The sequence below is a fragment of the Saccopteryx leptura genome, chromosome 5 (assembly GCF_036850995.1).
Source record: "Saccopteryx leptura isolate mSacLep1 chromosome 5, mSacLep1_pri_phased_curated, whole genome shotgun sequence".
In the NCBI taxonomy this organism is placed as follows: domain Eukaryota; kingdom Metazoa; phylum Chordata; class Mammalia; order Chiroptera; family Emballonuridae; genus Saccopteryx; species Saccopteryx leptura.
The window spans coordinates 719,532-731,328 of NC_089507.1; the positions used below are offsets into that span (position 1 = coordinate 719,532).

Here is an 11,797-nt window from a genome sequence, read left to right on the forward strand (position 1 = left end):
AGGGGGGCCCCGGGTGGGCTCCTGAACCAGGCTCCACCTGAACTCCGCACCAGGGAAGCCCAGGCCCTTTGCTCCTGGCTGCGTGACCCCGGGAAGCGTGGCAGCTCAGGGACTGGTGCTACTCAAAGTCCCCCCACCCCTCTGGGAGCCGCCATCAGCCTGTAGCTAGTTGCTCAGAAATAGCTGTAAGGACACCAGGTGGGGACACACCCGCTCAGGGGAGGCTGCTCTTTTCGGTGATGCCTGCCTCAGGGAAGGAGGTTGACAAAGGCCTCTGTGTGGGTGGGAATCCCAGCCCGGAACCTGGGTTCCAGGCCTCCTTGTGGGGCTAGAGGTCCTGCAGGGGGGGGGGGGGAGGAAGGCACACAATCTCTTGGTCACAAATCAACACCTTGCAGTCGAATTGGCTGTGACTGACCTCATGGCCCCTTGGCCTGACATACACAGATAGGAGCCAAAACGCTGGTAGAGCAATATTGGTCTTGGTGTCCATCGAGATGGCTGAGGCCACCTTCACAGTGTCCACAGGCCTCTGCAGGGCTCGAGTCCGGCCTCCGTCCTGCCCCGCACCATGGAGAAGGTGGAGCTGGGTCTTTCAAAGGCAAAAGGAAGGATGGGCCGTGTCACATGTGTGCTCACCAACACTGGTCAGCCCCAAGCTGCTGAGAGCAGTGAAGGCACCCTGGGGCCCTGCTGTGCTGGGAAGGATATCAGATCCTGAAAAATGACTCCCTCTGTCCCCAGGATGGGAGACAGAGGGGGCCTCACCTGCAGAGGAAGAGCCCTTACAGAGAGTGTGTGGGGATCTGGGATCGGGGTCTTCTGGGCAGCAGAAGCAGGTGTCCTGGGGCCCCAGGAGGGGCAGGGCAGCCCCTTGAATTGGCCCCGGGTTACCCACTTTGTGCTCAGGCACTGACTCATCTGTCTCCCTCCCCCTCACCTTCCCAGACAAGGGCAGGAGCAGAGACAGTTTGAGTGGGGGTTCGGGATGAGGCCCAGGTCACTGCAGGGGCTGAACTCCCAAGCCTCACGTGAGCACCCTCTTCCCCACTCGCCGGCTGAGGCCGCGGCCGGGATGGCTCAAGTTCAGACCCTCGCTCAGTCCCTTCTCGCCTCAGTTTGCCTGGCAATAGGACCAGGATGGTGACAAGACCAGCTAAGGGGTGCGCGGGCTTTGTGAGCTGGTAAGGATGCCGTGGCATCGGGCTGCACTTACGAGGAGCCCAGGGGGAAGGGCCGGTGGGCAGGCAAGTCCAGCAGCAAGCACAAGGCTGTGGTCAGAAGGGTTCTGCACACTGCAGTGAGCTCCAGGGGGCTTCGGGCTCAGGCTCCGGTCCCATCTCCTGGGCTGTTGAGAAGGCCTGTGTGTACGTCAGCCCCTCCATTGTGAGGCCCAGGCAGCCACCCTGAACAGGGAAGGGCCCCCCCAGCTGAGCACCCCCATTCCCTCCGCACGTGGTCCAGGCAGGAGGCCAGCTTTAGCTCGGTCTCCCCGCTCCCTTCCTGACCCCTGCTTCCTGGTGCCCGTAGGGGCCCTGCCTTCCCTCTGCCCCCAACCCCTGGCTTCCCAGTACCCACCCACACCACGGGGCAGGCCACCCAGTGTGGGGAGCTCCTTCCTCCACAGACCGCAGAAGGATGAAGGGTGGGCTCCCAGGGCTGGGAATGGTGGGCGGGAGGCCGACCTTGACAGGGAGGACATTCAGGGGATGTGGGGTGAAGGAGAGAGAACGTGGCTGGCGGTGAGGCTGAGCTGGCCGGAGCCCCTGAGCCTGGCCTCTTCGGAAGCCCCCGAGTCAGGCAGCAGCTGGCTGTCTCGCACCCCACATCTCCAGAGGGCTGAGCCAGCCCGCCCTTTTGGCAGCTGCGCCTTTAATCGGGCTGAACGGAGTGAGTGGGGGGGGTCATGCAGCCGATCCCCTGGGCATCTGGGGGCCTTTCTCCAAGCTCAAGAACACTGAACCATCTGAAAGCACCATGGCCACGGGAAGGAGCCCCCCGGGCAGCCCCTGTCGTTGTGACCTCTGTGCACCAGTGCAGCTCAGCCCCCAAAGCCACAGGCTCCAGGAGAAGCAGCAAACACCCTCCTCTGCTGCCCGGGAGACTCTCCAGAAAGGGCCGGGCAGGCAGCACACAGCCAGCAGCTCCAGGCGGCCTTGGGGACTGGCCCCGGGGGCTGCGGACACCCCAAGGGGTGAGCAGAGCGCAGGGAGCCCGCGGAGGCCAGCCCGGCCAGCAGGGTGACCGGCAGGGACAGGGTTAAGAGCGGGAGCTGGCCTCCCTCCCCTTCCCTGGAAATGGCTCCCTGGCTCCGGAATGACTCCGCTTCCCCTCTTAATCTGTATTTTACGAGTGAGAAGCTTTGCATTATGCAAATCGTTAGATAGGAACAGGTGACATTTCAGCAAAGAACATGAGTGCTCGGGCTGGCCGGGCGGGCTGCTGATTTAGACATTAGTATTTGTCACTAGGGTGGCGGGGGTGGAGGGGGGCTCAGCTGTTCACACCTTAAGGTGGAAGTCTGCAGCAGGCACCCCCACCCACACCCTTCGGCGGAGGGTGCTCAGTGAGCGGGCAGGCTGCACTGGTGTAGGCTGGCGTCTGTGCCAGGCACTGCTCGGTGGCCTACAGGTGAGGAAACTGAGGCACAGAGAGGCGGATCTCTGGCTGGACATGGGGCAGAATCCAGGCCAGGCCAGGCCAGCGGGTCTCAGGTCCCCATACCCCTCACCACTGCCCTGGGTGCCCTGTGCCCAGGCTGGCTCCCCAACACAGCCTACATAGGCACCAGCACCCATGCCGGGCCCCCCCACACACACACACCGAGGGCTGCCCCACCCGTTCCGTGGACCTCTGCTCCACCTCTGCCCACGGAGCCCCGAAACCCTTCCCGGCTCACCACACCCCGCCACCCTGCTCCCTGGGAGTACGGGGTTCTCCCGGCCACTCGGAGCGCGGAGCGCCCCGGGCCGCTGTGTGCCGTGGCCATCCGTCATCCCACTGTCAGATGCGTCCACCGTCCATTTCCCGGGAAGTAGTTTGAAAGGAAATGGACGGAGAGAGAAGTGAGGGGCCACTGCACCTCACAGGGGAGCCCCAGCTCTTCCTTCAATTTTCTAGCTGCCTGGCGCCGCGCGCCGCCCTCCTCTGCGCGCCCGGAGCCCCGAGCCCCGATGGGAATTAGGAACTGGAACGCAGTTCCGCGGCGGGGCGGCCGAGGCAGCGGCGCTGGGGTCCCCGGGGACCCGCGCGCGCGCCAGGGCTGCCGGCTGAGCAGAAACTCCCGACGCAAGCCCAGCAAAACCTGCGCGGGCGGCGGCCCTGGCTTGGCTGGCTCTCTAGGCGCGCCCACTGCAGTGACATTTAAGATAAAAAGGAAGAGACTGTCCCTGCTCCAGCGGTAGTACTGGGCTTGAAATTAGCAACAGAAAAGGAGACGCTCCCTTTTTGTGGAGGGAGCCCTGCAGCCCAGCCGCGGGGCTGCTGACCGGCACTGTCCAGCCAGCGTCAGTGGTCACTTCCCCTCGGCTCACAGATGTCAGTCTTGGGTGCCCATGATCAGCCCCGCCCCCTTTGTGCCCGAGCAGGTAGAGATATATAGGGGTTTCTATTAAGAGCGATGGTTTGGGACTTGCAGGGACAGAGAGAGCTGAGGGAGGGGTGGCGACAAGTGGTGGAGGGGGAGGAACCTGCAGGAGCCTTACCCCCCACCCCCCCAGCCACCGCTATGGGGACAGCCAGGGCTTGAAAACTCCTGGGGAGAGATTTCCATGGGGGGCGTCCCCAGCAGCAGAGGAGGCCTCCAATCCCCTCTCACTCTTCAAGGGGGTGGGGGCAGGTGTCAAGAAAAGGAGGTGACAGCTTCTCACAGGCGTGGGAACACACTGATGCATGAACACACATAACACACTGACCCATGAACACACACACACCTCACATGCACAACACAACATGCTCACACACGACTCACAGGCGCAACATAACATGCCCACACAACCACACATACAGCACACACGAACACACAACTCACATGCACACACATAACACACACACAGCCCCTCTACAAGCCAGAGGGCTCTGCTTCCAACACACCTCTGCCCCCTCCCTCCCCCAGCTCCTCCCCCATCACAGCCCCGCCCTCACCAGGCCCCTCCCCACCACAGCCCCGCCCTCACCAGGCCCCTCCCCATCACAGCCCTGCCCTCACCAGGCCCCTCCCCATCACAGCCCCGCCCTCACCAGCTCCTCCCCCATCACAGCCCCGCCCTCACCAGGCCCCTCCCCATCACAGCCCTGCCCTCACCAGGCCCCTCCCCATCACAGCCCCGCCCTCACCAGGCCCCCTCCCCACCACAGCCCCGCCCTCACCAGGCCCCTCCCCATCACAGCCCCGCCCTCACCAGGCCCCTCCCCATCACAGCCCCGCCCTCACCAGGCCCCTCCCCATCACAGCCCCGCCCTCACCCAGCTCCTCCCCCATCACAGCCCCGCCCTCACCAGGCCCCTCCCCCCAGCAGGCACTCCACCCCGGAGCCAGAGGGGTTTTTTAAAGGAGTTTGGACCTAGAAGTTGCAGACAGTACAGAGCCCCATATGCTGGTGTGTCCCCTTAGTCACGGGTACATGGGCCACAACGAAGAACTCAGAGTCCATATCACCTTCAGCAAAACCCCCAGACTTGATTCTCATTTTCTGTGTCCCTCAGAGGTCCGTCTTCCAGCCCAGGACGCCCCAGAACCCGCACAGCCCCTCAGGCCGTGACAGCTGGGGCTGCCTGTGTCCCGCGGACCCTCCAGTCTGGGCTGGCCTGAGGTCTGCCTCACAGTCAGGCAGCAGAGAGGACCCAGAGGTCCAGGAGGGGCTGTTCCCCTTGTGTCACTTGCTCAGGGACAGTGACTGCTGCCCCGCACAGGCCCTGCACCAGGCCAGTCCCTAAGTGCCACCCCACTCCAGGGGAGCTAGGACATTCCAGAGCAGGCCACCCAGGGCCCCCCCATGCCCTCCACCCCAAGGACCCTGAGGCCTCTGCTGGCCCCGCCCCTACTTGAGGGTCCCTGCTGGGCCAGGCACCAGTGACTCCCCAGCCTCCACAAAGCCTCTGTTCTCTAATCGTCCTCATGACCCCACACACTGGCCCTCTGCCTGCAGCCCCTTGATGTCCACGCAGCCCTACGGGAGGTGTAGCAGGCGACTAGGGGGGCTGTGAGTGGTAAAATGGGGGGCAGAGTGACATGACCACGGTAGTCAGCAGATGACAGAGCCGGCCACACGTGGGGTTGGGGGACGCAGGGCCGGGGGACGGGTCTCCCGGACAGCAGGGACACCTGTACCTGCACGCATTGGCTATGTGGGCCCCTCGAGGGGCCACAGTGCGATCTCACCACTTCTTCCTCCCACAGTCTCAACAAAGGGGACAGGAGAGGTTAAAATGCATGGTGGGCCCTGGCCGGTTGGCTCAGTGGTAGAGCGTCGGCCTGGCGTGCAGAAGTCCCGGGTTCGATTCCCGGCCAGGGCACACAGGAGAAGCGCCCATCTGCTTCTCCACCCCTCCCCCTCTCCTTCCTCTCTGTCTCTCTCTTCCCCTCCCGCAGCCAAGGCTCCATTGGAGCAAAGATGGCCCGGGCGCTGGGGATGGCTCCTTGGCCTCTGCCCCAGGCGCTGGAGTGGCTCTGGTCGCGACAGAGCGACGCCCAGGATGGGCAGAGCATCGCCCCCTGGTGGGCAGAGCGTCGCCCCCTGGTGGGCGTGCCGGGTGGATCCCGGTCGGGCACATGCAGGAGTCTGACTGTCTCTCCCCGTTTCCAGCTTCAGAAAAATACAAAAAAAAAAAAAAAAAAAAAAAAAGCATGGTGGGACACATTACAGGCCCAGGTGTCACGGGAAGGCGTCCTACACGGCCTCCAGGCCTCAGACTCTGCTTTGCTGTGTGAGAGTGTCGCCCCACCTAGTAGAGGCACCCACTAAGTTGGCAGGAGGAACAGGGCACAGAGCCCGCTAGGCAGAGACTGTCCACCTGTCCCTGCACAGAGAGGCCCTTCCCGGAAGGGGGACGTGGCAGTCACCTGGCCAGCCGGCCCTCTCCTTCAGGAGAAAGACAGGACTGGGACTATGGACTCCTGGCCTGTGTCTGGACCAGTGACGGTGTCCCTGGAGGCCTCCCCCATGGCCGCAGCTGAGAATAGGTGGGAAGGGCTCTGTCTAGCAGGCAGGGTGTCCGGAGGGCACAGAAGGAGAGGATGGTGCTGGGTGCTGACCCAGGGCCCCCCAGTGATAGCTGTGACAGCAGGTAGGGGGCAGGCTGAAGGCTATGGGCCTGCGTGAGTGTCTCCTCCCAGCGGATGGGAGGTGGTCTGTGCTGCGTCCCACCTGCCCCCTGGGGAGCCAGAGGGTAGAAGGCCTGTGCTGTCAATTTCCTGTCCCCACACAGGAAGTGGTCTGGCACCCTCTGGTCCTACCAGCCAGGTGCAGGAGTGGGAACCGGGGCCCGAGGGTGGGCAGCCTGGGGCAGCTGGGAGACTGTCCTGTGCATGGTGAGCCCTCCCGGCCACCCAGCGGCCCCATCATCGCTGCAGCCTTCTCCTGCAATTCCACCTTAAATGGCTGCGATCCGCCTGCGCACCGGTGAGCTCACGCTAATATTGGCTCCAATAAAGAGCAAATCAGGACTGAAGTTGACTGGTCTTATCGCACAGTCAGAACTGATGGCTGCAGAAGTCATAAAGATCCTATTTAATCTCACGCCTATCTATCACCGCGGACGTCTGCGCCCTCTTTGCGCTCATTACGAAAGCAAAGCAGATCTGGCATGAATAAACGCAGGATGAAGTGCTCACCGGGCTGTGGCAGCGTGATCAAGGGGGGGGCCGCCCCGCCCCCGCCCCCCGCCCTGCAGAACCGCAGCTAAATTATTCCATAACCGTGATTTGAGGGGACAGCCCGCAGCACCCCACAGCGGCCTGCGGGCGGCGACGCGTCCTGATAAAACATCCTTCCCAATTTACGGCTGCGCTTGACCAAGCGGCGGCGGCCTGCGCGCGCGCTGTCTAATCACGCCATCAGCGCCCGAGATGGGGCTCAATGGGGACTCAAATGAAAGGAGACTGGAAAACTACCCTCAATTGAAATGACATTTGTAAATGAGGCAGAGTTCTCTGTTCAGAGTGGGAAGTCACGGTGACTCTGAGAAGTCCTCAACAGAGGAGGCATGGGCTGGGGGCGGGGGTGGGAGGGGGTGGAGGCACAGGGGCAGCAGGGAGGTGGGGGCACCACGGGTGGGGGTTCACAATGAGGAGAGGCCTGGAACTGTGTCCCCGGAGACACCGCTCCAGAGACAGAGAGAGAGAGAGAGAGAGAGAGAGAGACAAGGGCTCCTCGGCCTGGCCTCCCCGCGATGGGCCCTGGGCAGCATCCCTGAACCCCACTGCCATTTCTATAATGGGGCACAGGGTGGCCTCGTAGGAGAGGAGGGGCAGGACTGGAGGACAGAGGTCTCAGCGTCGGTATTGCCTCCCCCCTGCCTCTCTGGGGTGCCACCCAGCACGGGGAGGGGGGGCTCATGTCTGCCTTCTTCTCTCCCCTCCACCGTGCTGTCTCTGGCCTCCTCCCTCCAGCCTTCATCTGACTGTCTGCATGTCCCCTCCGGCCCTCTCTGACAGAGGTAGAGGGAGGTGTGCATCTGACCCCAGGGGGTGGGTCTGCAGCTGTCCTTAGAGGAGGCAGCATGGAAGGAGGCCACAGCCTACCTCAGGGGCTGGAGGCAGGAAGCCCGGGTCAGTCTAACTGGCCATGTGCCCATGACCTTGCCACATCCCCAGGTCCAGGTCCACTCACTGGGGACACTCTGAGCAAGGACAACCATGCCCAGGTGCAGGGATGTGGCCCTGGAGGACGGCGTGAACCCCCAGAGCAGCACATCCAGCAGGAGCCGGGAGAGCTGTCCGGCAGGCGCTGGGCCTGCCCTGGGGTTTGCCCTGGCATGGCCACTCTGCAGGCAGGCCTTTATGTAAATCAAGGCCTAATTAGCCCATCCGGCATTTGTGTAGAATATCATTTTTTTAATTACCGGCCCTGGGCAGGTTTGGCCGCTGCCTGTTGTGGGGCCAATTACCATAAATCCCGCGGTAACAATTAGCGACATTGGCGCCCAGCGCACGTGTCTCCGCTGTTATAATTATGCTCGGGCGCTTGTTAATTGGCCTATCTGACTCTTTACTTTTTATGCTGCTCATCTGCTCATTACCGCGGCCATTTAATTCAATTAGCACCTTAATTAGAGGAACAGTCTTGTCCAATGTCGGGCCTTGTCAGAGAGCTGGCTTGATGAGTCGAGCAAACAGGCGCGGCCAGCCTGGGAGGTGGGGGCTGCCCCCCACCCCACCCCCCGTTGCCACGGTGCAGCCCGGCTGTCCAGGGCCCTCGGAGGCCCCACCAGAGGCGCGCTGGAGCGACTCCTGCCTGCCACGGACCCCCCACCAGCCCCCCCCCCCCGCCCACCAGCCCCCCACCACGACCTCTGCGTCTCTGCAGGTCAGTCCCTCGCCCACATCCCAGGACGCCTCCGCGCCTGGACTGGCCGCTGGGTTTTGTTTTGTGCCACTCTATTGAAATCGCTATTCCCTGCCTATTAATTCTCCTAATTAGAATTAAATGAAGCATGCTAAATTGCTAGATTAACCAATAATTAAGCGGCCACCGCACTAAAACTGAATACCCTACACAGCCGGGCACCCCCCCTGCCTCCACACCAGGGGCTTCGCCCGGCCAGCCAGGCATGGGGAGGGCCCGGTCCTGCTGCCCAGACACAGGGTGGCAGCCCCACCCCTGGAATCCCTGCCGGTCTCCCCTGGTGGGTGGCACTGTGGCAGCCGGTGACCTTGTAGGAGACCCCTGTGGGTCTGTGAGGTTGTGAGGTTGTCTGTGTGGGTCTGTGAGGTTGTGTGAGTCTGTGAGTGTGCTCATGGGAGGGTGAGGGGGAGCGGGGTGTGTGCTGCGGCACAAGGACGTGGCTGCAGATGTGTGTAAGTGTGAGCAATGGGAGTGCGCGCACTGGGTGAGAGAGGGCACAGCTTGGAAGCCCCACGGGAGCCTGTTGGTGGTAGGAGGTGGGGAGACCCTCAGATGCTTGGGTTGGGAGACAGAACAGATCAGGTGAAGAGCCAGTCCATGCTGGGGCTCTGGGAAGACCCCCCGAGAGGCGTAGCTGTTACTGGGGGGGTGTTCCCTGCACGCTATGATTTGGCTCAAGGACAACTACAGCCCAGGTGTTCTGCATCCCAGGTGAGAACTGCCAGGTGCCTGTGCCCTAGTGAGAGCTCCCTGCCCCCATGTGTGCCCTAAATGTTTGGAACTCCTCCCCAAACTCCCGCTGCTGATGTGGGAAAAACCGGTCAGGCAGGTAAGGAAGGTGTCAGGGCCACATGCCCCTTCCCTCCCCCACCCGTCCCAATAGGAAGGAAGGAAGTGAGGGAGGAGGAGGTGGGGAGTGAGTATGGAGGAGGGGCATGGTCCAGGACCCCACCCCCTCCACCCCCCTCCATCCCCCCACCCCCACCCCATACCCACAGCACTGGGTGGACCAGTTCACCCTGAACCCCCCACTGCATTCTGACTCCTCCCAATCAAGCTCCTGCTCAGGTACCTCCTCACGGACCCTCCCACCTGGGAGGGGCGGCCCCTAGAAGGCTCCCTGGGGTCCCCAACCCTGAGCCCTCCACCCTGCATCCCTGTGGGGGGGGCCCATCCCTAGTCCCCACACACCCTGACTCCCACATCTGCAGGGGCCCCTGGTGGACACCCTGGGCTTTGCAACAGTGGACCAAGGCCAGCGCTGCTCAGGTAGCCCCCTCCCCACCCCAGCCCCCCCCAGGGCCCTCCCACCCCTGTCCTGTGGCTTGGGGACCAGCATGCCCCTGTTAGGGGCCATGTGCCCACCCCTCTGCCCACTAACCCAGGTCAGAGGTGGGATCTGCTCCTACAACAGCACTCCCGGGCTCCTTTCTGCACGGACTTACCAGCCGTGTGACCGTGGCTGTGGGTTCCCAGCTTCCCTGTGCCTCAGTTTCCCCATCTGTGGAAGGGGAGGAGACGGACGATGTCCCGGCATTGCTGAGAGGGCTGACTGAGTTGATGCTCAGGACTGCCAGAGCACACACGCCGCGGTCAGGCTCACCCGGTGCGGGCTCAGTGCCCCAGCTCCGGCCCGGCTGGAACCCACAGGGAGGCCGGGGGACCTCGGGGACAGCCGAGAGGGACCACCGCATCCGACGTTCCGCTCCCCGCGGGGCGTCCCTCCCTGGTGGCAGCGGCATCATATCAGGGGCCCGGCTGTAAACTTCCCCCTAACAGCTGGCTCCTGCAGCCGGAAGATATTGACTCCGGGAGAAACAATGGCACAAATAAAATAAAAATAAAAAAAGTTAATTATCCTTTGTGTTTGTAATTTAATTAAAGATGCAGTAAAGTTTTACTGTTTTTCCAGGTGATGATGTTTAGAGCCCCGAAAAGCTATTTGTGCTGCTGAGATTAAAGTGCATTTTAAAATGTTCCTCCAGCACTTTCACATTTGTTGATAGATTTTTAAATTAAACTTTAAATTGTAATCTAAATTACCTCCAACAATTCATGGTCCCTGTAATGAACTCCCACCGTTCCCGCTGTCACCCACTGATGATGGAGTGCGTGCGAAGGGGGCTCCCACCGCCTGCCGCAGGCGCCCAGGGAGCTGAAGCCAAACCCGGTCTCAGGGAGGCCGGGCGCTGGGCCAGGCGGGTGGGCCGCTGGTCACCTGGCCGTCCAGCCGGGTCCATCTCGAGGAACAGGCTGCTCGCCAGGGAGGTGAGAGCCCTCTGTCCCTGCCCCACGCCCCCCGGCCCCACTGCAACCCCACCACCAGCCTCCTGGGCAGGAAGAGGACATGGCCGGTAGAATCATCCAGACCCCCACAGGCCACCCGTGTAGCTAAGAAAGGCCCCTGGGAATCTAAGGTGGAGGTGGAGGTCAGTGCAAGGGTAGACAGAAACTGTCCCTGGGCCAAGCAGGCAACCCCTCCTCTTGCCCAAAGGCCCCCTCCTCCAGGCAGGCCCTTCCAACCTCGGGGCCTCTTGTCTCCTGCAGTGTGCGGGGACCCTTGTATGTGGTGCTCGGACTGAGCAGAATTTTACAATCACGACCCTCCCTTAGAGAAGTGGTGGGCAAAGGCAGAATCCTGAGCTTTGGTACGTGTGTGTGTGTGTGTGTGTGTGTGTGTGTGTGTGTGAGGACGTGTGCACATGCTCCTCAGGGGTATTGCTGGTTGGCTTCCAGACTCGGGCAGTAGAGTGAGTCGTAATCCTTTCAGTGGTGGAGGCTCTTACCTCCCATTGGTAAAAAAGGTGACATCTGTCAAATGCAAGGAAGTGAGGTCTGCCTGTGTGTGTGTGTGTGTGTGTGCGCGCGTGCACATGTGTTCATGAGTGTATGTGTGTGTAAGGGTATGTGTGCACATGTGTTCATGAGTGTATGTGTGTGTAAGGGTATGTGTGCATGTGTGTATGTGCATGCAGAGTTTGTATATACATAAGAGAGAAATGGTGCTGTTTTAAGGAATCAGCTCCTTGGACGGTGGGGACGGCAAGTCTCTACTCCTGGGGTCGACCCCAGACTGCCCCCAGGTGTGAGAGGCATGGCCGCCCAGTCTGAAGGCGTCTGGAGACAGGACTCCCCCTCTCTGGGGAGGCTGCTCTGTTTTCTCTTTGGTCTTTGCCCTGGTTGTGGGAGGCCGCTCCCAGTAGGGAGACCCAGTAGCTTCACGCAAAGTCCAC

At 61.9% G+C, this 11,797-nt stretch overlaps 1 long non-coding RNA gene across 3 annotated transcripts; it reads right to left on the reverse strand.

Moving 5' to 3' along the window:
• Positions 1–403: 403 nt before the first annotated feature.
• Positions 404–10,740, reverse strand: LOC136406094 (uncharacterized). Of its 3 annotated transcripts, none has more exons than XR_010751625.1 (5): positions 10,608–10,740; positions 10,168–10,370; positions 10,010–10,065; positions 1,213–1,348; positions 404–592 (listed from the first exon to the last, which is right to left on the reverse strand). It is a non-coding gene; the product is annotated as an uncharacterized lncRNA (long non-coding RNA). The 3 variants fall into 3 exon arrangements; XR_010751623.1 differs by having other exon boundaries at positions 1,213–1,361; XR_010751624.1 differs by lacking the exon at positions 1,213–1,348 and having other exon boundaries at positions 10,006–10,065.
• Positions 10,741–11,797: the final 1,057 nt, after the last annotated feature.